Here is a 25,486-nt window from a genome sequence, read left to right on the forward strand (position 1 = left end):
ACATCATGACTAACATTTATTGCCCATCCCTAGTTGCCCTTGAACTGAGTGGCTTGCTAAGCCATTTCAGAGGGCAGTTGAGAATCAATCACATTGCTGTGGCTCTGGAGTCACATGTAGGTCAGATCAGGTAAGGATGGAAAATTTCCTTCCCTTAAGGACATTAGTGAACCAGATGGGTTTTTACAACAACTATGGTCATCAGTAGATTCTTAATTCCAGATATTTTTTATTGAATTCAAATTTCCACTATCTGCCATCCCGAGTCCCCAGAACATTAACTGAGTTTCTGGATTAATAGTCAAGCGATAATACCACTAGACCATCCCCTCCCCTGATCTAAATTTACAGATTTAAATTTATAGATTTAACATTAACCCTTTATACTACAATGTTGGTTCTGCTTCTTTTGCCAAGTACTCTAATCTGTGACCTCCGGTTACTCATTCTTTTGCTACTGAAAACAATTTCTTCTTATTTACCCCATCAAAACCTCTATCAATTTCTCCTTCAACCTTCTCGGTTCTAAGAATAGACTCAGTTTCTTCAATCTCTCCATCGAGCCGAATTCTAACATCTCTGGACCATTCTTGTAAATCTTACCTGGCTACTCCTTGAAATCCTTCCCAAAGTGCAGTGCCCAGAATTGGACACAATAATCCATCAGGGGCCAATCGTGGAATTCCTACAGTGTAGAAGGAGGCCATTCAGCCCATCGAGCGTGCACCGCAACAATCCCGCCCAGGCCCTATTCCCATTACCTCACGTATTTACCCTGCTAGTCCTCCTGACACTAAGGAGCAATTTTGCATGGCCACATATCTTTGGAGTGTGGGAGGAAACTGGGGAACCCGGAGGAAACCCACGCAAAGGGAGAACGTGCAGAATCTGCACAGACAGTGACCAAGCCGGGAATTGAACTCGGGTCCTTGCACTGTGAGGTAGCTGTGTGAACAACTGGCCACTGTGCTGCCTTAGTATTTTAGGAAAGCTTACCCCAACTTATTTGCTTTCGTATCTCATGCATATACTTAGAACGTTAAGGTTACTTCGGCCTATTTAATATGCTTGTGAACTTGTCTTCCCACTTTCAAAACTATAAATATTTACATACATATTCCTCTTGGTGCCTTTATAACAGTAGCGCCTTTAAATTGTCAATGATATTGCCTCTTCTAATCCTCCCTACCAAAGTGAATCACTGCTTGGTTAAGGGAAGGACAGGATTAGCAGCTTAACGTTCCAGGAGACAGATGTTTCAGACGGGATAGAGGGGGATGTAAAAGGGGTGGGGGAGCTGCACTCCTGGTTAAGGAGAATATCACAGCTGTACTGCGAGAGGACACCTCGGCGGATTCATACAGCGAGGCAATATGGGTAGAGCTCTGGAATAGGAAAGGTGTAGTTACAATGTTGGGGGTTTACTATAGGCCTCCCAACAGCCAGCGGGAGATAGAGGAACAGATATATAGGCAGATTTTGGCAAGGTGTAAAAGTAGCAGGGTTGTTGTGGTGGGAGATTTTAACCTCCCCTGTATTGATTGTGACTCACTAAGTGCTAGGGATGGGGCAGAGTTTGTAAGGAGCATCCAGGAGGGCTTCTTGAAACAGTATGTAAATAGTCCAACCAGGGAAGGGGCCATACTGGACCTGGTATTGGGGAATGAGTCCAGTCAGGTGGTCGATGTTTCAGTCGGGGAGAAGTTCAGGAACAGTGACCACAATTCAGTACACTTTAAAGTACTGATGGATAAAGATAAGTGTGGTCCTCAAGTTAAGGTGCTAAACTGGGGGAAGGCTAGTTACAACAATATTAGGCAGGAACTGAAGAATGTAGATTGAGGGCAGATGTTTGAGGGCAAATTAACATCTGGCATGTGGGAGGCTTTCAAGTGTAAGTTGATCGGAATTCAGGACCGTAAGGATGAAGGATAAGTATGGCAAGTTTCGGGAACCCCAGATAACGAGAGATACTGTGAGCCAAGTCAAAGAGGAAAAGGAAGCATTTGTCAAGGTTAGGAGGCTGGGAACACACGAAGCAAGTGTGGAATACAAGGAAAGTAAAAATAAACTTAAGCAAGGAGTAAGGAGGACTAAAACGGGTCACGAAAAGTCACTAGCCAGCAGAATTAAGGAAGATCCCAAGGCTTTTTAGACATATATATATATATATATATGTATAATACATAGGGACAAGGTTAGCCCACTCAAGGACAGGAGAGGGAATCTATGCATGGAGCCAGAGGAAATGGGCGAGATATTAAATGAGTACTTTGTATCAGTATCCACCAAAGAGAAGGACTTGGTGGATGGTGAGTCTGGGGAAGGGTGTGTAGATAGTTTGGGTCATGTCGAGATCAAAAAGGAGGCAGTATTGGGGTTCTTGAGAAACATTAAAGTAGACAAGTCCCCAGGGCCTGATGGGATATACCCCAGAATACTGAGAGAGGCAAGGGAGGAAATTGCTGGGGCCTTGAGAGAAATCTTCGTATCCTCACTGGCTTCCAGGGAGGTAAACACAGTAAGAAGTTTAACAACACCAGGTTAAAGTCCAACAGGTTTATTTGGTAGCAAAAGCCACACAAGCTTTCGGAGCTCTAAGAGCTCCGAAAGCTTGTGTGGCTTTTGCTACCAAATAAACCTGTTGGACTTTAACCTGGTGTTGTTAAACTTCTTACTGTGTTTACCCCAGTCCAACGCCGGCATCTCCACATCATGACTTCCAGGGAGGTCCCAGAGGATTGGAGAGTAGCCAATGTTGTTCCTTTGTTTAAGAAGGTGGTACATATTGGTACATATTGGTACATATTGGTACTAACGACATAGGTAGCAAGAGTGACGAGGTCCTGCAGCAGCAGTTTAGGGAGTTAAGTAGAAAGTTAAAAAGCAGGACCTCTGGGGTTGTAATCTCAGGATTACTCCCTGTGCCACGTGCCAGTGAAGCTAGGAATAGGAAGATAGTGCAGCTCAATACATGACTAAATAGCTGGTGTAGGAGGCAGGGTTTCAGATATCTGGACCACTGGGGTCTATTCTGGGGCAGGTGGGACCTGAACAAGAAGGACGGACTCCATTAAACTGGAAGGGCATAAATATTCTGGCCGGGAGGTTTGCTAGTGTCACACGGGAGGATTTAAACTTGTTTAGCAGGGGGGTGGGAACAAAAACAAAGGGGAATTAACAGAAAGGGAACCAGAGAATAGGCCCAGTAAGACTCAGAGAAAGAGCAGGAAGGGTGTAGTTGCTCATCAAAGAGGGTGTGGTGGACTAAAGTGCATTTGTTTCAATGCGAGAAGTGTAACAGGTAAGGCAGATGAATTTAGAGCTTGGATTAGTACTGGGAACTATGATGTTGTTGCTATTACAGAGACTTGGTCAAGGGAAGGACAGGATTGGCAGCTTAACGTTCCATGATACAGATGTTTCAGGCGGGGTAGAGAGGGATGTAAAAGGGGTGTGGGAGTTGCACTACTGGTGAAGGAGAATATCACAGCTATACTGCAGGAGGACACATCGGAGGGCTCATGCAGCGAGGCAATATGGGTAGAGCTCAGGAATAGGAAGGGTGTAGTCACAATCTTGGGGGTTTACTATAGGCTGCCCAACTGCCAGCGGGAGATAGAGGAACAGATATGTAGGCAGATTTTGGCAAGGTGTAAAAGTAACAGGATTGTTGTGGTGGGAGATTTTAACCTCCCCCATATTGATCGTGACTCACTTAGTGATGGGGCGTGGATGGGGCAGAGTTTGTAAGGAGCATCCAGGAGGGCTTCTTGAAACAGTATGTAGATAGTCCAACTAGGGAAGGGGTCGTACTGGACCTGGTATTGGGGAATGAGCCCGGCCAGGTGGTCGACGTTTCAGTAGGGGAGAAGTTCAGGAACAGTGACCACATTTCAGTAAGCTTTAAGGTACTGATGGATAAACATAAATGTGGTCCTCAAGTTAAGGTGCTAAATTAGGGGAAGGCTAATTACAACAATATTAGAACAAAGAACAAAGAACAATACAGCACAGGAATAGGCCCTTCGGCCCTCCAAGCCCGCACCGCTCCCCGGTCCAGGATTGAATCCTGAATCCAGGATCCCCGCCCAATTTTCCAGCCTACCTACATACCAATATCCTATCCACCGAGCTGTCCCTCACAGCTACGATGCTTTGTTCATTACAACCTATTAACTCACCCCCACCCCCCCATTCCTGACCATGTGATCTCCAGGGAGAGGCGAAAACCCAGAGTGAAAAACCCCAGGGCCAATATGGGGAAAAAAAAATCTGGGAAATTCCTCTCCGACCCCCTGAGGCGATCGAAACGAGTCCAGGAGATCACAATGGCCCTGATCGGAAAATGCTTCCCAACCCTAGTCATTTCCACTTCCACGAACACCATATGAATTCCCTGCCCCCGAGACAGGTTCCCAACTATCCGCAGTCTCGCTCTGTACTGGCACCAGCAAGATGATCATAGAATGAAGCCTTGAAACGAGAAACCAGGAACAATTAGCCCGCGCCGCTCCCTGGTCCAAACTAGACCACTCTTTTGTATCCCTCCATTCCCACTCCGTTCATATAGCTGTCTAGATAAGTCTTAAACGTTCCCAGTATGTCCTCCTCCACCACCTTGCCCGGCAACACATTCCAGGCCCCCACGACCCTCTGTGTGAAATATGTCCTTCACAGTTAGGCAGGAACTGAAGAATGTAGATTGAGGGCAGATGTTTGAGGGCAAATCAACATCTGGCATGTGGGAGGCTTTCAAGTGTGAGCTGATAGGGATTCAGGACTGGCACATTCCTGTAAGGATGAAGGATAAGTATGGCAAGTTTTAGGAACCTTGGATAACGAGAGATATTGTGAGACTAGTCAAAGAGAAACAGGAAGCATTTGTCAAAGCTCGGAGGCTGGGAACATACGAAGCATAAGATATAGGAGCAGGAGTAGGCCATCTAGCCCCTTGAGCCTGCCCCACCATTCAATAAGATCATGGCTGATCTGAAGTGGATCAGTTCCACTTACCCGCCTGATCCCTATAACCCCTTATTCCCTTACCGATCAGGAATCCATCTATCCGTGATTTAAACATATTCAACGAGGTAGCCTCCAGCACTTCAGTGGGCAGAGAATTCCAGAGATTCACCACCCTCTGAGAGAAGAAGTTCCTCCTCAACTCTGTCCTAAACTGACCCCCCTTTATTTTGAGGCTGTGCCCTCTAGTTCTTGTTTCCTTTCTAAGTGGAAAGAATCTCTCCACCTCTACCCTATCCAGCCCCTTCATTATCTTATAGGTCTCTATAAGATCCCCCCTCAGCCTTCTAAATTCCAATGAGTACAAACCCAATCTGCTCAGTCTCTCCTCATAATCAACACCCCTCATCTCCGGTATCAACCTGGTGAACTTTCTCTGCACTCCCTCCAAGGCCAATATATCCTTCCGCAAATAAGGGGACTAATACTGCACACAGTATTCCAGCTGCGACCTCACCAATGCCCTGTACAGATGCAGCAAGACATCTCTGCTTTTATATTCTATCCCCCTTGCGATATAGGCCAACATCCCATTTGCCTTCTTGATCACCTGTTGCACCTGCAGACTGGGTTTTTGCGTCTCATGCACAAAGACCCCCAGGTCCCTCTGCACAGCAGCATGCTGTAATTTCTTTCCATTTAGATAATAATCCAATTTGCTATTATTTCTTCCAAAGTGAATAACCTCGCATTTGTTAACATTATACTCCATCTGCCAGATTCTCGCCCACTCACTCAGCCCGTCCAAATCTCTCTGCAGACCTCTACGCCCTCCACACGATTCACTTTTCCACTTATCTTTGTGTCGTCCGCAAACTTTGTTACCCTACACTTAGTCCTCTCCTCCAGATCGTCTATATAAATGGTAAATAGTTGAGGCCCCAGTATCGATCCCTGCGGCACGCCACTAGTTACCATCTGCCAACCAGAAAAGCACCCATTTATTCCGACTCTCTGCTTCCTGTCGGATAGCCAATCCCCAATCCACGCTAACACCCTACCCCCAACTCCGTGTGACCCAATCTTCCTCAGCAACCTTTTGTGAGGCATCTTATCAAACGCCTTTTGGAAATCCAAAAACACCGCATCCACCGGTTCCCCTCCGTCAACCGCACTATTCACATCTTCAAGCACAACTTTCCCCTCATGAATCCATGCTGCTTCTGCTTAATCGAACCATTCTTATCCAGATGACCTGCTATTTCTTCTTTAATGATGGATTCCAACATTTTCCCAACTACAGACGTTAAGCTAACCGGCCTGTAGTTACCCGCCTTTTGTCTATTTCCTTTTTTAAACAGCGGCGTAATATTAGCCATAAGCAAGTGTGGAATACAAGGAAAGTAGAAATAAACTTAAGCAAGGAGTAAGGAGGACTAAAAGGGGTCACGAAAAAACATTGGCCAGCAGAATTAAGGAAAATTCCAAGGCATTTAATGCATATGTAAGGAGCAAGAGAGTGGCCAAGGAGAGGGTTGGCCCACTCAAGGACAGGGAAGGGAATCTATGCTTGGAGCCAGAGGAAATGGGTGAGGTATTAAATGAATACTTTGTGTCAGTATTCACCAAAGAGAAGGACTTGGTGGATAATGAGTCTGGAGAAGGGTGTGTAGATTGTTTGAGTCATGTTGACATCAAAAAGGAGGAGGTTTTGGGGTTCTTGAGAAACATTAAGGCAGACAAGTCCCCAGGGCCTGATGGGATATACCCCAGAATACTGAGAGAGGCAAGGGAGCAAATTGCTGGGACCTTGAGAGAAATATTTGTATCCTCACTGGCTACAGGGGAGGTCCCAGACGACTGGAGAATAGCCAATGTTGTTCCTTTGTTTAAGAAGGGTAGCAAGAATAATCCTGGTAATTACAGGCCGGTAAGCCTTACATCAGTGGTAGGGCAATTATTGGAGAGGATTCTTCGAGACATGATTTACTCCCACTTGGAAATAAATGGACGAATTAGCGTGAGACAACATGGTTTTGTAAAGGGGAGATTGTGTCTCACTAACTTGATCGAGTTTTTCGAGGAAGTGATGAAGATGGTTGATGAGGGTCGGGCAGTAGATGTTGTCTACATGCACTTCAGTAAGGCCTTTGACAAGGTTCCTCGTGGCAGACTGGTGCAGAAGGTGAGGTCGCATGGGATTAGATGTGAGCTGGCAAGATGGATACAGGACCGGCTCGGTCATAGAAAGTGTTGTGTTCACGACACATGACAGCGCCGAGTCACTGAGCAGAAACTGATAGCCAAGTTCCACACACATGAGGACAGCCTAAACCGGGATGTTGGATTTATGTCACATTATCAGTAACCCCCACAGCTTGCCTCCTGGACTTGCAGGCAGTCCTGTCTGGAGACAGTACACATCTCTTTAACCTGTGCTTAATGCTCCTTCCACCCACATTGTCTGTATCTTTAAGATCTGGCTGGCTGTAGGGATTCGCATTCTAATCAGTATTCTGTAGCTTGATTTTTGTGTCTCTGTGCCCTGTTTGAGAGCACATTTCCACTCCATCTGACGAAGGAGCAGCGCTCCGAAAGCTAATGGCATTTTCTACCAAATAAACCTGTTGGACTTTAACCTGGTGTTGTTAAAACTCTTACTGTGTTCACCCCAGTCCAACGCCGGCATCTCCACATCATGGGTCATAGAAGACAGAGGGTAGCAGTGGAAGGGTGCGTTTCTAAATGGAGGGCTGTGATAAGTGGCATTTATCAGGGATCAGTGTTGGGACCATTTCTGTTTGTAATATATATAAATGATTTGGAGGAAAATGTAACTGGTTTGATTAGTAAGTTTACGGACGACACAAAGGTTGGTGTATTGCGGATAGCGATGAGGACCATCAGAGGATACAGCAGGATATAGATCGGTTGGAGACTTGGGAAAGATGGCTGATGGAGTTTAACCTGGACAAATGTGAGGTAGTGTATTTTGGAAGATCTAATACAGACAGGAAATGACATAACCCTTAAAAATATTGATCGGCAGAGGACTCTGGGTGTACAGGTACACAGGTCACTGAAAGTGGCAATGCAGGTAGAGAAGATAGTCAAGAAGGCACACGGCATGCTTGCCTTCATTGGCCAGGGCACTAAGTTTAAAAATTGGCAAGTCATGTGGCAACTCTATAGAACCTTAGTTAGGCCACACTTGGAATATAGTGTACAATTCAGGTCGCTACACTACCAGAAAGATGTGGAGGCTTTGGAGAGGATACAGAAAAGATTTACCCAGATGTTGCCTGGTATAGAGGGCATCAGCTATGAGGAGAGGTTGGAGAAACTTGGTTTGTTCTCACTGGAACAACGAAGGTTGAGGGGCGACCTGAGAGAAGTCTACAAGATTATGAAGGGCATGGACAGAGTGGATAGTCAGAAGCTTTTTCCCAGGGTTGAAGAGTCAATAACTAGGGGGCATATGTTTAAGGTGCAAGGGGCAAGATTTAAAGGGGATATACGAGGCATGTTTTTGCCCAGAGGGTGGTGGGTGCCTGGAATTCACTGCCGTGGGAGATAGTGGAACAGATACGATAATGACTTTTAAGGGGCATCTGGACAAATACATGAATAGGTTGGGAATGGAGGGATATGGTCCCCGGAAGGGTGGCGGGTTTTAGTTCAGTCGGGCAGCATGGTGGGTGCAGGCTTGAAGGGCCGAAGGGCCTGTTCCTGTGCTGTAATTTTCTTTGTTATTTGTCCTTTAAGGATATCAAGGATAATCCAGGTAATTACAGACCGGTGAGCCTTACATCAGTGGCAGGGAAATTATTAGAGAGGAATCTTTGAGACACAATTTACTCCCACTTGGAAATAAGTGGACAGATTAATGAGAGGCAACATGGTTTTGTAAAGGGGAGATCGTGTCTCACTAACTTGATTGAGTTTTTCAAGGAAGTGACGAAGATGATTGATGAGGGTAGGTCAGTGGATGTTGTCTACATGGACTTCAGTAAGGCCTTTGACAAGGTCCCTCATGGCAGACTGGTACAGAAGGTGAAGTCGCATGGGGTCAGAGATGAGCTGGCAAGTTGGATACAGAACTGGCTCAGTCATAGAATAAGAAGTTTAACAACACCAGGTTAAAGTGCAACAGGTTTATTTGGTAGCAAAAGCCACACCAAGGTGTGGCTTTTGCTACCAAATAAACCTGTTGGACTTTAACCTGATGTTGTTAATCTTCTTACTGTGTTTACCCCAGTCCAATGCCAGCATCTTCACATCAGTCATAGAAGACAGAGGGTAACAGTGGAAGGGTACATTTCTGAATGGAGGGCTGTGACAAGTGGTGTTCCTCAGGGATCAGTGCTGGGACCTTTGCTGTTTGTAATATGTGTAAATGATTTGGAGGAAAATGTAACTGGTTTGATTAGTAAGGTTGGTGGAATTACGGACAGCAATGAGGACCATCAGAGAATACCGCAGGATATAGATCGGTTAGAGACTTGGGCGAAAGATGGCAGATGAAGTTTAATCCAGACAAATGTGAGGTAATGCATTTTGAAAGGTCTAATACAGATAGGAAATATACAGTAAATGGCAGAACCCTTAAGAGTATTGATAGGCAGAGGGATCTGGGTGTACAGGTACTCGGGTCACAGAAAGTCATTGAACGCAGGTGGAGAAGGTAGTTATACACCGTGCTTGCCTTCATCGGCTAGGGCATTGAGTTTAAAAATTGGCAAGTTATGTTGCAACTCTGTAGAAGCTTAGTTTGGCCACCCTTGGAATATAGTGTTCAGTTCTGGTTGCCACGCTACCAGAAGGAATTGGAAGTTTTGGAGAGGGTATAGAAAAGATTTACCAGGATGTTGCCTGTTATGGAAGGCATTAGCTATGAGGAGAGGTTGGAGAAACTTGGTTTGCTCTCGCTGGAACAAGGGAGGTCGAGGGGCGACTTGATAGAAGTCGACAAGATTATGAGAGGCATGGACAGAGTCAGGCACTCCCCTGACTGGCCATACTCACTACACCCACACTCCCCTGACTCGCCGCACTCACTGCACCCGCACTCCCCTGACTGGGCGCACTCACTGCACCCGCACCCCCCTGACTGGCCGCACTCACTGCACCCGCACTCCCCTGACTGGCCGCACTCACTGCACCCGCACTCCCCTGACTGGCCACACTCACTGCACCCGCACCCCCCTGACTGGCCGCACTCACTGCACCCGCACTCCCCTGACTGGCCGCACTCACTGCACCCGCACTCCCCTGACTGGCCGCACTCACTGCACCCGCACTCCCCTGACTGGCCGCACTCACTGCACCCGCACTCCCCTGACTGGCCGCACTCACTGCACCCGCACTCCCCTGACTGGCCGCACTCACTGCACCCGCACTCCCCTGACTGGCCGCACTCACTACACCCGCACTCCCCTGACTGGCCGCACTCACTGCACCCACACTCCCCTGACTGGCCGCACGCACTGCACCCACACTTCCCTGACTGGCCGCACTCACTGCCCCCGCACTCCCCTGACTGGGCGCACTCACTGCACCCGCACTCCCCTGACTGGCCACACTCACTGCACCCGCACCCCCCTGACTGGCCGCACTCACTGCACCCGCACTCCCCTGACTGGCCGCACTCACTGCACCCGCACTCCCCTGACTGGCCGCACTCACTGCACCCGCACTCCCCTGACTGGCCGCACTCACTGCACCCGCACTCCCCTGACTGGCCGCACTCACTGCACCCGCACTCCCCTGACTGGCCGCACTCACTGCACCCGCACTCCCCTGACTGGCCGCACTCACTACACCCGCACTCCCCTGACTGGCCGCACTCACTGCACCCACACTCCCCTGACTGGCCGCACGCACTGCACCCACACTTCCCTGACTGGCCGCACTCACTGCACCCGCACTCCCCTGACTGGCCGCACTCACTACACCCGCACTCCCCTGACTGGCCGCACTCACTGCACCCACACTCCCCTGACTGGCCGCACTCACTGCACCCGCACTCCCCTGACTGGCCGCACTCACTGCACCCACACTCCCCTGACTGGCCACACTCACTGCACCCGCACCCCCCTGACTGGCCACACTCACTGCACCCACACTCCCCTGACTGGCCACACTCACTGCACCCACACTCCCCTGACTGGCCACACTCACTGCACCCACACTCCCCTGACTGGCCACACTCACTGCACCCACACTCCCCTGACTGGCCATACTCATTGCACCCGCACTCCCCTGATTGGCCAGGGTGGAAGAATCAATTACTATGGGGCATAGGTTTGAGGTGAGAGGGGTAAGGTTTAAAGGAGATATAGGAGGCAAGTTTTTTACACAGAGGGTGGTGGTGCCTGGAACCCGCTGCCGGGGGAGGTAGTGGAGGCAGATACGATAATGACTTTTAAGGGGTGTCTTGGCAAATACATGAATAGGATGGGAATAGAGTGATATGGTCCCCGGAAGGGTAGGGGATTTTAGTTCAGACGATGCAGGTTTGGAGGGCCGAAGGGCCTGTTCCTGTGCTGTAATTTTCTTTGATCTTTGTTTTTGGCTTTAAATATCATCTGCAATCTGTCAGTCATTTCACAAAGCTGTACATGGTGGCACAGTGGTTAGCACTGCTGCCTCACAGCACCAGGGACCCCGGGTTCAATTCCAGCCTTGGGTGACTGCCTGTGTGGAGTTTTCACATTCTCCCCGTGTCTGCGTGGGTTTCCTCCGGGTGTTCCGCTTTCCTCCTGCCTTCCAAAGGTGTGCAGGTTAGGTGGATTGGCCATGCTAAATTGCCCCTTACTGTCCCAAGATGTACAGGTTAGGTGGATTGGCCATGGTAAACGTGTGGGGTTACAGGGATAAGGCGGGGGAGAGGGGCTGGGTAAGATACTCTGTCGGAGAGTGATTGCAGGCTCAATGGGCCGAATGGCCTCCTTCTGCATTGTAGGGATTCAATGATTCTATGACTTCTCTGTCCTCCTGCAGTCTGTTACTGTCCCTCTCACTGTTTACTGCCTTGCTGAGTTTTGAAAGATCTGAAATTATCTCCTGTATAATCAAATCCACACCACTAATATGTGTCAAACAGAGCACTGTTCCTAATATTGGTCCCTGGAGGACACCATTGCAAACTTCACTCTCATCTATAAAACAATTACTCACGAAGCTTTCTGTGCCTTAATCAATTATATATTCACATGAGCACTGTCTCTTTAATCCTATAATTTTGCTAACAAGTCTATAATGTGGTACTTTATCAAATTCCTGTTGAAATTCCATGTACACAACACCTACCACAGTACCCTTAATTACCCCTTCACTTACTTCACCAAAGAATTCAACAGAGTTAGTAAAACAAAGAATGAACAGCACAGACTGGATTTTCAACTTTGAGGTGGGACTCAGGAGTTGGTAGGTTTCCTGACATTGTGACCCCACTTCCTACCTGGCGGTGCCCAGTCACACTATTTTCATCTGTCAGAGGTGGGGATGGGATAGAATTGGGAGGTGGAAAGGCCAGAGGCAAAGCTGGAGGTGGGTTCATACCGAGTTGGCCATATTAAAAAACCCTCCCCTCCATTTACAGAAGCATCAGCCCAGTTCTGGACATGAGTGTTAAGCTCCATAACACTCACCCCTCTACTCCCCTCAACTCTTATATATCCCCATAATCCCCACACTCCCTTACCTCCATTGCCTCGGCATCCTCATACCCACTGTACCCCTTTCACCTCTCTATACCTCCAGCACCACGTACCCCCAATAACCCAGACTTTCCTCAATGCTCATTCTCTCAATCCCACCCCACCCCTCACTCCCATAACCAAAATATCATCCAACCCATTCATGCAGTATCTACCATAATAAGAACTTATAAGCGCTATAATAACATATAGACATCATAGAAATCATAGAATCATAGAAACCCTACAGTACAGAAAGAGGCCATTCGGCCCATCGAGTCTGCACCGACCACAATCCCACTCAGGCCCTACCCCCATATCCCTACATATTTTACCCGCTAATCCCTCTAATCTACGCATCCCAGGACACTAAGGGGCAATTTTAGCATGGCCAATCAACCTAACCCGCACATCTTTGGACTGTGGAAGGAAACCGGAGCACCCGGAGGAAACCCATGCAGACACGAGGAGAATGTGCAAACTCCACACAGACTCCACAGCTCCCAAGCCGGGAATCGAACCCAAGTCCCTGGAGCTGTGAAGCAGCAGTGCTAACCACTGTGCTACCGTGCCGCCCATCTTTGAAAAACTCATAAATCTGACAAAAGAAATTAATATTACTTGACAATCCACTTAAAAAATGATTATCCTCTTAAAAACTCACAAATTTGTCAAAATGAACGGACTTATTCCCCAGCTGTATAAACAACCCCTTTTGAGCAGCATACATTAGTGGTTTGAAAATCAGCCAAGCATTCATGTCAGACCCAAAACATCCATATAACCTGAGCAGAATCCATTAGAGCTTTTAAATAGAACCTGTTGCTTATCCACCTGTCAGAGCTTTGAATACAATTAAATAGATGGCTGAGCAGAATTTTGAAGCTCAGCCATCTGCTCAAACTTTGATAAAAGACAAACAGGTGGCTGAGCTGAATATCAAGAAGAAAGAAATGACAACAATGGAGATATTTTACACAGTCAGATTGGGATTTCACTATTGGTCAATTCAGAATAGCACTTTATCCAGTTGATAATATGGTCTGCTGCATCTGAAGACTTTTCCACTTTCAAAATGCTGTCTTTTCCCTTGACTGGTTGCTAGTTGTCAGAAGTAACAATCTGACAACTATATTATGGAATGGTCATTTATCTAAGGCACCATGATCACTCACTGTATTAAAAACAGATCTAACCTATGCTATAGCATTTCATTATGACATGTGGAGTGGACAACACATTTTGTAGTTACCTTTCATTTGGTTTCCACCTCCAAACCATGGGTCATCCACAGTTCGTGTCACTGTTGTGCACATGTCACCAACCAAAATCAGACTCCGTGTGCTCGCCAACATTCTTTCCTCAGTCAATATTATCAAAAATAAATAATCTTCTTATCGATTTGGTTGCTGTTTTTGATATATGCATTATTGTACTATGTCTTTAAGGGCTAGCAGCATGTCATCACTTTAAGAGAAGTGTGTCAGATTATCCTGCTTCAGTTTCGCTATAGCCTGGACCAGAACACAGACAAATGCCTCTGATGTCCTCAAGCTTTATGTCCATCTACCTCCGTTCATATGTGCCCAGAATAGATAAATGAACCCACAATAGTGTTTGCACGATCCTGCATGAGCAATCGGTGCCTGTATCTCTTTATAACATGCATTTAAAAGTAATTCATTCCGCATGAAGTGTTTTCAAGATGTTCCAGGAAGACATGGTAAACGTGATAACTGAAAAGCAAGTGTTTCTTTTCACTTCAATCAAAGTCAAAAAACTAATATTCAACAATATAAAGCAACAAGCCAAAACATTACCTGCAATCAATCTCGGGGATCAGATGATTTCATCAAACACAGCAAAGCTCATGTAGCTTGTAAGATTCACAATCCCCGATGTGTCATCATGTGGATACAGTAGTAAATTTCAACTGCCAAAGACCTGTCACCCATTCAAGTTTCATCATTAAACCAGGCTGTTAGGTCAGTCAGTGAAAGCATCTTGGTGTTGTATGGCCAAACTTCTGTTCTGGTCGCCACACTCACAGAAGGATGTGAATGCTTTGGAGAGGGTACAAAAAAGGTTTACCAGGATGTTGCCTGGTTTGGTGGGCATTAGCTCTGAGGAGAGATTAGAAAAACTTGGTTTGTTTTCACTTAGACGTCAGAGGCTGAGGGGTGCTCTGATAGGAGTTTACAAAATTATGACAGGCTTGATTTGACTTGATTTGATTTATTATTGTCACATGTATTGGTATACAGTGAAAAGTATTGTTCCTTGCGCGCTATACAGACAAAGCCTTCAGTATATAGGGAAGGAAAGGAGAGAGTGCAGAAGTAGTGTTACGGTCATAATTATAATGTAGAGAAAGATCAACTTAATGGGAGGTAGGCCCATTCAAAAGTCTGATGGCAGCAGGGAAGAAACTGCTTTTGAGTCAGTTGGTACATAATCTCAGACTTTTATATCTTTTTCCGATGGAAGGTGGAAAAGAGAACGTCGGGGTGCATGGGGTCCTTGATTACACTGGCTGCTTTTCCGAGGCATGGATAGAATGTATAATCAAAATCCTTTTCCCAGAAATGTCAATTACTCGGGGACACAGGTTTAAGGTAAAAGGGAAAAAGTTTAAGGGAGATGTGAGAGGCAATTCTTTTTACAGAGAGAGTATTAGTGCCTTGAATTCACTGCCAGAGAAGGTGGTAGAAGCAGACACCATAGCAACGGTTAAGAGGCACCTTGACAGATACATGAATAGGCAGGGAATAGAAGGATACGGACTGCGTAGAGGCAAAAGGTCTTTAGTTGAGAAAGGTGTCATGTGTCATGCACAGGCTTGGTGGGCCGAAGGGCCTGGTCCGGTGCTGCACTGTTCTTTGTTCCTCTGTCTGCATTGACCTGGGTCAGGTAATCTGTTCAAGAACACAGTTGCAACACTGGAGGGGAGAAATAGTGGGATCAGGTTTGCTTGGCATGTGGTGTGATTCCAATGCAAATGCTGGAATTGTTTTTCACGCCACTCCTTTATTCCTTTACACATCTCACAAAGGTGAACACTAATCGCCTATCAGTACACATTCTATTGGAACCGACTTAACCCTGAATGGATCGACCTGTTCTATAAATGTATTGATGTTTAAGCTTTTCAACTGAAAAAAATCTTAACTTCTTTGCTAAGTATTTACATATGTCAATTTAATCAGTCAGTATTTCTCATCTGAATAGTTACAAGAACACTACAGTGTGTTATTTATTCAAATTGATTATCTGATGCCTGTCTTAGCTGCTGATCCGTGGGTTTTTAGCTGACACAGATGCAGATTTTATGTATAAAAGACTCACCAAATTGTAGCAACTTCAGCACAAGCTATTTATGCATAAAGATGACAAGTCATTCTTTTCTTGTAATGAAATAAAATTACTTGCTATAAGCCTAAACTTCTCACATTATCCAAGAGATTTGTTCATGTCATTTTACTGGTTTATTCAGATATATGATACTGTACTAGAATTGTGTGCAATTCTGATCTCAGTCCTACATTAATCTTCCATTTCTACATTGGAAGCCCTTTCAACTCTTCGACTGACACGCATGAATCACAAGATGGAGCACACTAGAGGGCTCTTTCTTAACTTGGGAGACACGGGGGTGTGGTGAACCATAGATGGTTACCACTATGAGTACTGAACAATAGATGGTCAGCACTATGGGTATTTGTAGATATGTTACTGTTGTCACTGTTGGGGTTAGGGTTGGGCTGTTCTACCTGTTGATATTGTTCTGTGGTACACTCCAGTTGGCTCCGCCTACCTGGAGGAGTATAAAGGTCACTGCACTGCCTGGTGGCCCTTTAGTCTGGGATTGTATTGTATATAGTGTGCTCCATTCTTGTTAGTAATAAAAGCCTTTATTTCCCGGGTACAATCTAGCCTCCCGAGTGATTTAATCGCGCATCAGGGGGGCGATCTGCTCAGCTCATCACACTGTTCGATCGGCGTGGTGAGCCGGTATAAATGTGAGAATGGGAGGTCAGGGCGCATGCGCAATAGTGCACTGTAGCTGTCAGCAGCTGGATTCCCAGTCCCACTCCTCCTACTGGTGAGAATCACACTTTGCCTCATTTCTTTCTTAAGTGTCATAAGCTTTGATTTTTTTTTTCTCCCGCCGAAAATATAGGCCTGAACTCCCGTTTCCATGCTCATTCGGCACTTAGAATTTTTTTGGTAAAATCACCCCTACAGCGTCAAAAGACAGTCAGCATCAATGCTACAGAAATGCATCTCCAAGGGCCAGATTTTGACTACTAAGGTGGTTAGCTTGAATTGGGAAATCGCCACATCCGCCTCAGTAAAACGTACTTTTAGTCATACTATTTTTACTTTGGGGAAGCAGGGATAAAGTTTGTCCACCAGCCCTTGAAGTAGAGGAGTCAGGTGAGTGCCAAGGAGAGCTGGTTCTAAAGCCGACCTCAGCTCCATGAGACATTATCCCAGTTCTCTCAGAAGCAGTTAGGTCATGTAGCCCTCACCCTTCACATACCCCCACCACAATACCCTCCATGTCAACTCAAAGCCTACCCTCCATGCCAACCCAATGACAAGTCAAAGGCCCAACCTATTTCCATGGGCCCTAATGGCCACCTCCATAATCACTCACCCAGTAAACCATGGACAGACCTTGAGAATCATGTGGAGATAAAATAAATTTACTAACAATTGAATACTGCTCTCACTCTTACACACTTATTATGAAAATACTAAGATACTGTATATGTCAGTCTCCTGTAAAAACAGACACACTTCTTTTCAGGCCCCACTTCAAAGACAGACAATTCTTTTTAACATCTCTAAACTATCACTCAAACAGAATTCCTTGCCCATTTAATTGTAGATTTTAAAACACAGTCAAGCATTCATAATCATAATAATAACATTTAGTGAAAGAACTTATTTTAAATTGCTGGATATTTTTGTTCTAATCTGCATCATATGCACTCTCAATCAAAGCTCTCCCCATTTTCAACAGATCCAACTCTTTGCCATTCAGGGGAAGGATGTGAGAGATTGGACAGGAAACCCAAAGCCAGCTGGGCCACTTCAACTTAATGCTGTGCTCCAACAGACCCCATATCGGCCGTTTCATGGAATCATAGAATCCTTACAGTGCAGAAGGAGGCTATTTGGCCCATCACATCTGCACTGACTCAAACCCTGGTTTACCCCATAAGCCCACATATTTACCCCATTTATCCACTGCACCTATAAATTTTGGGACACTAAGAGGCAATGGTCAATCAACCTAACTTGCACTTGCATGGTCAATCAACCTAACTTCCACTTGCATGGTCAATCAACCTAACCTGCACTTGCATGGTCAATCAACCTAACTTGCACATCTTTGGACTGTGGGAGGAAACTGGAGCACCCGGAGGAAACCCACGCAGGCACAGGGTGAACGTGTGGACTCCACACAGACAGTCACCCAAGGCCGGAATCGAACCCGGGTCCCTGGCACTGCGAGGCAGCAGTGCTAACCACTGTGCCACCGTGTGGCTCATTCAAGGGCCTCAGCCTGCAATGTGGGAGTTTATAGAGTAGATTTAAATGATGATGTGAAGTTTTTTTAAATCTCCCACTCACTTAACATTTAAGCAGCAGAGGGTATTTTTAACTCTCACTGACAGCAACAGCCTTTTCTTTAAACATTATGTGAGTGGAGGATTTAAACAAAACTCAAGTGGATAGAGCCGTGAAGAAGGCCTATAGTGTGTTAGCGTTTATTAACAGGGGGTTGGAGTTTAAGGGCCGTGGGGTTATGCTGCAACTGTACAGGACCTCGGTGAGACCACATTTGGAATATTGTGTGCAGTTCTGGTCACCTCACTATAAGAAGGATGTGGAAGCACTTGAAAGAGTGCAGAGGAGATTTACCAGGATGCTGCCTGATTTGGAGGGTAGGTCTTATGAGCAAAGGTTGAGGGAGCTAGGGCTTTTCTCTTTCGAGCAGAGGAGGCTGAGAGGCAACTTAATAGAGGTTTATAAGATGATGAGGGGGATAGAGTGGATGTTCAGAGACTATTTCCTTGGGTGGATGCAGCTGTTACTAGGGGGCATAACTATAAGGTTTGTGGTGGAAGATATAGGAGGGATGTCCGAGGTAGGTTCTTTACTCAGAGAGTGGTTGGGGTGTGGAATGGACTGCCTGCTGTGATAGTGGAGTCGGACGCTTTAGGAACTTTCAAGCGGTTATTGGATAGGCACATGGAGCACACCAGAATGATAGGGAGTGGGATAGCTTGATCTTGGTTTCGGAAAAGGTTCGGCACAACATCGTGGGCCAAAGGGCCTGTACTGTGCTGTACTGTTCTATGTTCTATGTTCTATGTTCTATCATCACACTCCAAAGATGTGCGGGTTAGGTTGATTGGCCATGCTAAATTGCTTCTTACTGTCAGGAGGATTAGTAGGGTAAATACACGGGGTTACGGGGAGAGGGCCTGGGTGGGATTGTTGTTGGTGCAGGCTCGATGGGCTGAATGGCCTCCTTCTGCATTGTAGGAATACTATGATTCTATGACAGTTATACAGGCCACTGGTCGACACGGTGGCACAGTGGTCAGCACTGCTGCCTCAGAGTACCAGGGACCCAGGTTCAATTCTGGCCAGGGTGACTGTGTGGAGTTTGCATATTCTTCCCATGTCTGGGCGTGTCTCCTCTGGGTGCTCCAGTTTTCTTCCACACTCCAAAGAAGTGCAGGTTAGGAGGTCCTCGGGTGAGGAAAGATTGCGGAGTTCTTGGAAGTGCATGATAAAATAGGATAGAGTCAGCACGGCTTTGTCAAGGCGAGGTCATGTCTGACAAATCTGTTAGCGTTCTTTGAGGAGGTAACAAGGAAGTTAGATAAAGGAAAATCAGTGGATGTGATTTATTTAGATTTCCAGAAGGCCTTTGACAAGGTGGCGCATAAGAGACAGTTAAATAAGTTAAGAGCCCATGGTGTTAAGGGTAAGATCCTGGCTTGGATGACTGGCAGAAGGCAGAGAGTGGGGATAAAGGGGTCTTTTTCAGGATGGCAGCCGGTGACGAGTGGTGTGCCTCAGGGGTTGGTGCTGGGACCACAACTTTTCACAATATACATTAACGATTTGGAAGAAGGGACTGAAGGCACTGTTGCTAAGTTTGCAGATAATGCAAAGATATGTAGAGGGACAGGTAGTATTGAGGAAGCAGGGGGGGCTACAGAAGGACTTGGACAGGTTAGGAGAGTGGGCAAAGAAGTGGCAGATTAGAATACAAAGTGGAAAAGTGTGAGGTTATGCACTTTGGAAGCAGAAATGGAGGCATAGACTATTTTCTAAATGGGGAAATGCTTATGAAATCAGAAACAAGGGAATCCTTGTTCAAGATTCTCTTAAGGTTAACGTGCAGGTTCTGTCAGCAATTAGGGAGGCAAATGCAATGTTAGCATTCATATCGAGAAGGCTAGAATACAAGAGCAGGGATGTACTTCTGAGGCTGTATAAGGCTCTGGTCAGACACCATTTGGAGTATTGTGAGCAGTTTTGGGGCCCGTATATAAAGCAGGATGTGCTGGCCTTGGAAAGGGTCCAGAGGAGGTTCACAAGAGTGATCCCTGGAATGAAGAGCTTGTTGTATGAGGAAAGGTTGAGGACTCTGGGTCTGTACTCGTTGGAGTTTGGAAGGATGAGGGGGGATCTTATTGAAACTTACAGGTTTCTGCGAGGCCTGGATAGAGTGGACGTAGAGAGGATGTTTCCACTAGGAGGAAAAACTAGAACCAGAGGGCACAACCTCAGGCTAAAGGCACGATCTTTTAAAACAGAGATGAGGAGGAATCTCTTCAGCCAGAGAGTGGTGAATCTGTGGAACTCTTTGCCACAGAAGGCTGTGGAGGCCAGGTCATTGAGTGTCTTTAAGACAGAGATAAATAAGGGGATCAGGGGTTATGGGGAAAAGGCAGGAGAATGGAGACGAGAAAAATATCAGCCATGATTGAAAGACGGAGCAGACTCAATGGGCTGAGTGGGCAAATTCTGCTCCTATGTCTTATGGTCTTATGGTTATGATCTGGAATGCATTGCTTGAAAGAATGGTCGAAGCAGATTCAACAGTAACTTTCGGAAGGATATTGGATGCATACTTTGAAAAGGAACAGAATTGCAGAGTATGGGGAATGAGTAGTGAAGTAGCTAATGGGGTAGTACTTTCAAAGAGCTGCCAAAGACACAGCGGGCCGAATGGACTCCACCTGCACTCTAACTTTCTATATAATGCTTTAAATTATATGTTATCAATGTGTTTAGGGACTAATTGGATATATTTCTGGAAAAAGTAATGATTGAGGGACATGAGGGTTTGGTCGCTATTTGGGATTAATTCAGGCAGGAACACTTTGGACCTAATGGCTTTCCGCTGTTTCCGAAAAGCTCGTACGTAACTTTCCCATTTTAGAGTCTGCAAGGTAAGCTGGAAATGGGATAATAGATTTTTCTTCAGGGCATCAACACCAAATGACAATGTTTGTTCCTGGGATGAATTGATCAGGCTTTGTCCAGTTCTTATGATATAATGGCAGCAAATGATGAGTGCATGCCTCCACTGGGAATGCAGCATTAAGTAACAGTATAGTCCTGCTACTTGTTTATAGAATGAAGTCTAAGCTATTGATAGCATTGCCGTGAAGGCAGATGTAGAGAAATGGAAGGTGAAATGCATGCTGATAGAATTACAATTGATCTGTCCTGTAATGCATGAATTGAAATTGGACACTTAAGCGAAGTTATTAAAATCCGCGGGTGTGGGTCAGGTAGTTACGCGCTGTAACACTTTTTCTGAATACGATATGATGCGTTAACTCATTCAGCGTGCTGCAATTCTCACATGGCAGCAACTGCAGTATACATTGTGCCTGGCATCATATTGGACCCTGAGACTGCACTGGAATGTAAACTAAAAGGGGCACGATAGTGCAGTGGTTAGCACTTGCTGCCTCACAGCGCCAGGGACCTGGGTTCAAATCTGGCCTCAGGTCACTGTCTGCGTGGAATTTGCACGTTCTCCCCGTGTCTGCGTGGGTTTCCTCCCGGGGCTCCGGTTTCCTCCCACACTCCAAAGATGTGCGGGTTAGGTTGATTGGCCATGCTAAATTGCCCCTTAGTGTCAGGTGAATTAGCAGGGTAAGCATGGTGGGGTTATGCTTATAGGGCCTGCGTAGGATTGTTGTTGGTGCAGGCTCGATGGGCTGAATTATAGAGAGCCTATGATTCTATGATTCAAAAGCATTATTAATAATGTGGGTTAGGGGTTGAAATTGGTCATCAATGGTGATGCAAAATAGGCTATTGCAAGCTGGCATTGACTTTACACCCTATCCAACCATCTTGTCCATTGACATCAATGCTTGTTGTGTGCTAAGATCATAGACCAATTTCACCTCCTTTAATTTCTCCTGAAGGCAACACTCTACTCTTCTTGGAATAGTGCTGTGGGATCTTTTGCTTTCATGAGATAACCTCACCAGCCTGTCAACTCCCTATTATGTATGGGTATCACAATGCAGGGTGCAAGAAGGACTAAGAGGTTGACCTTGAAGACATAACAATGGGAGGTGTGTACTTTTCCATAGCCAATCCTAGACTGACTCCCTGACCTAGGGTGGAGCTAACTCTGGGGTCACCCTCTTAAATGAGTAGCACGCACCCCAACCTACATATATCACACTCCCCCTCCCCCAACCACTCCCAACCATCACTCCAATATCACAGAGCAACATCCGAATGTACCTACAGCATCCAAAGATGATGGGCCTTTCAAAAGCAGAAAACCTTCCTCGACAATGGGGGCTTCAGCTTTGTAAGTCTCATTGAAGACTGCCTACCAAGGTGCCTGAAGGCCAGATTGGACGTGATGGAGAATCTCACTAGATCCTCTTTGTATATTACTGGAAATCAGGATCATTATCTGGCAACTGATGAAAAGTCATCAAACTGACACCTTGGGCTGAATTTCTCTTGTCCCTTGGCAACGGTTCTGACAACAGATGAGGGAGTATGGAATTATGTTGAGCTGACATGTTCCCGCCCCGGTGCGCTACTCTTGGCAACAGCAGCAGCAGAGGGCACTTACTAAATCAATCAGTCCCTATTCTGGCAATGAATTGGAATTTTCCCAATGGAGAACAGGCCTCTCACTGTGGCAGGAGGTAGACAATGCAGAGCAGGTAGCTTCACAGTGGGAGATCTGAGATGCTGAACATTTGAGTCTTTCTAATTATTTGCCAGCAGTAAATGGCACTGCTCAGGTTTTTCCACATAGAAGGCATACTATCGCAGCCACTTCCTGCAGACTGATGCCTCCACTAATGTCGTGCCCACTGAATGGCAGCCGTTGCCATCTTACCAATGATACCCATACGCATCCACTGCCAGTGCCCACATGCGAAAGAGGCTGGCCATCCGATCCATGGACAGCCCTGTGTGGACTTCCCGATAACAGAACCCAGCCACCATCCCTAACTGAACAGGGCTCGTAACTTCGTTATCGGGAAGAACCCTGAACCCCTTCGGAAAGGTTGCATCTGACCTCCAGCCACAGCTACTTCTGGGTTCCCACACCAGAATTGAGACCGATGTCAGGATCGTGTGACCCATCAGGCAAAAACAACCCGTGTTCCAGTTTTTACTGATTTTGCCTGACCTACTGAGCAGTTTTGGGAGTTGGCAGGGGGTGGGGGGTGGGGGGGGGGGGGGGGGGCGGGGAGTGGTTAGTGAGAGTGATCTCCCTGTAATTACTGCCTCCCCTCTCTTCTGACACCTCCAACCCATGACCCCCCACACCCCCCTCTTGACCTTTATGGAGTGGCAATGATCTATTGGTATTATTGCTGGACTATTAATCTGGAAACTCAGCTAATGTTCTGGGGACCCGGATTCGAATCCCAACACAGCTGATGGTGGAATTAGAACTCAATAAAAAAAAAATCTGGAATTAATAACGTACTGATGACCATGGAACCATTGTCGATTGTCGGAAAAACCCATCTGGTTCATTAATGTCCTTTAGGGAAGGATATCTGCTGTCCTTACCTGGTCTGGCCTACATGTGACTCCAGAGCCACAGCAATGTGGTTGACTCTCAAATGCCCTTGGGTAACTAGGGATGGGCAATAAATGCTGGCCAGCCAGCAACACCCATGTACCATGAATGAATTAAAATCAATCACTCACCTGTGGCTTGGGATCCAGTGATGATCCTCAGATAATTTTACCCTCAGGTGTCTGCTGTACTGGAAGCAATCACCACCCCCTTAGTGTTGTTGCTTTTCTACAGCACTATAGGCCTCTGGCTGGCCAGTATCTCCACTCAGTGTCCAGCTAAGTGCCTGAGTGGAACTTAATTCAGCTGGCCTTTCCCTAAAAGTGGTGATGCAGGAGTCTCACCAGCATCTCAGCCAGTGAACAATACCCCCATCACATCCATTAATTGCTTTGCTGTAAGCTGAATCTTCCTCTGGGCCTGGGAAAACCCAACTTGTGCAATTTCATTCCTCACAAATTGCGCACCTGACCCATGTGTGACGCTAGTTTCGTCTTTTCACTTCAAGTTTTTAGGTGTCCAGATCACCAACAACCTGTCCTGGTCCCCCCATGCCGACACTATAGTTAAGAAAGCCCACCAACGCCTCTACTTTCTCAGAAGACTAAGGAAATTTGGCATGTCAGCTACAACTCTCACCAACTTTCACAGGTGAACCATAGAAAGCATCCTTTCTGATTGTATCACAGCTTGGTATGGCTCCTGCTCTGCCCAAAACGGCAAGAAACTGCAAAGGGTCATGAATGAAGCCCAATCCATCACCCAAACTAGCCTCCCATCTATTGACTCTGTCTAGAGTTCCCGCTTTCTCTGAAAAGCAGCCAGCATAATTAAGGACCCCACGCACCCCGGACATTCTCTCTTCCACCTTTTCCGTCGGGAAAAAGACACAAAGTCTGAGGTCACATACAAACCGACTCAAGAACAACTTCTTCCCTGTTGCCATCAGACTTTTGAATGGACCTATCTCGCACGAAGTTGACTTTTCTCTACACCCTAGCTATGACTGTAACACTATATTCTGCACTCTCTCCTTTCCTTCTCTATGAACAGTAGGCCTTGTCTGTATAGCGCGCAAGAAACAATACTTTTCACTGTATATTAATACATGTGACAATAATAATCAAATCAAAATCAAATCAAATCAAAATCAAATCAAAGATTGGGTTTGCAGTGCTGTCTGTTAACTGTCCTGCAATGTGTGAGGAGTGTGGGTGGACAGGCGGGCTCATTACAAGGCCTACCTTGATTCTCCAACAAAGGAGCTCTGCTCCCAGCAGTGTTTAAAGATCTCTTAAACCACCGCTGTCATATTCCTCAGCCCCTACCCACCAGCCATGCCCCCTCAGATTACCCATGAAATCCCTTGCCACCTCTATGCCCCCCATTGGCAGCAGTGTGTACCATCGACAAAATGCACCGCATTCAATTCACCAAGGCTCCCTCGAAAGCACCTTCCAAACATGCAATCTCGACAATCTTAAAAGACAAGGGCAGCGGGTGCATGGGAATATCACCACCGACAAATTCCCCTGAAAGCCACACACCATCCTGATTGGAACTATGTTGATGTTCCTTCACTGCCACTTGTCAAAATCTGGAACTCCCTCCCTCACAGCACTGTGGGTGTGCTTAGACCACATGAACTGCAGCAGTTCAAGAAGGCGACTCACACCATCTTCTCAAGGGCAATTGGAGTGGG

Source organism: Mustelus asterias, chromosome 10 (genome assembly GCF_964213995.1).
Source record: "Mustelus asterias chromosome 10, sMusAst1.hap1.1, whole genome shotgun sequence".
Classification (NCBI taxonomy): Eukaryota; Metazoa; Chordata; class Chondrichthyes; order Carcharhiniformes; family Triakidae; genus Mustelus; species Mustelus asterias.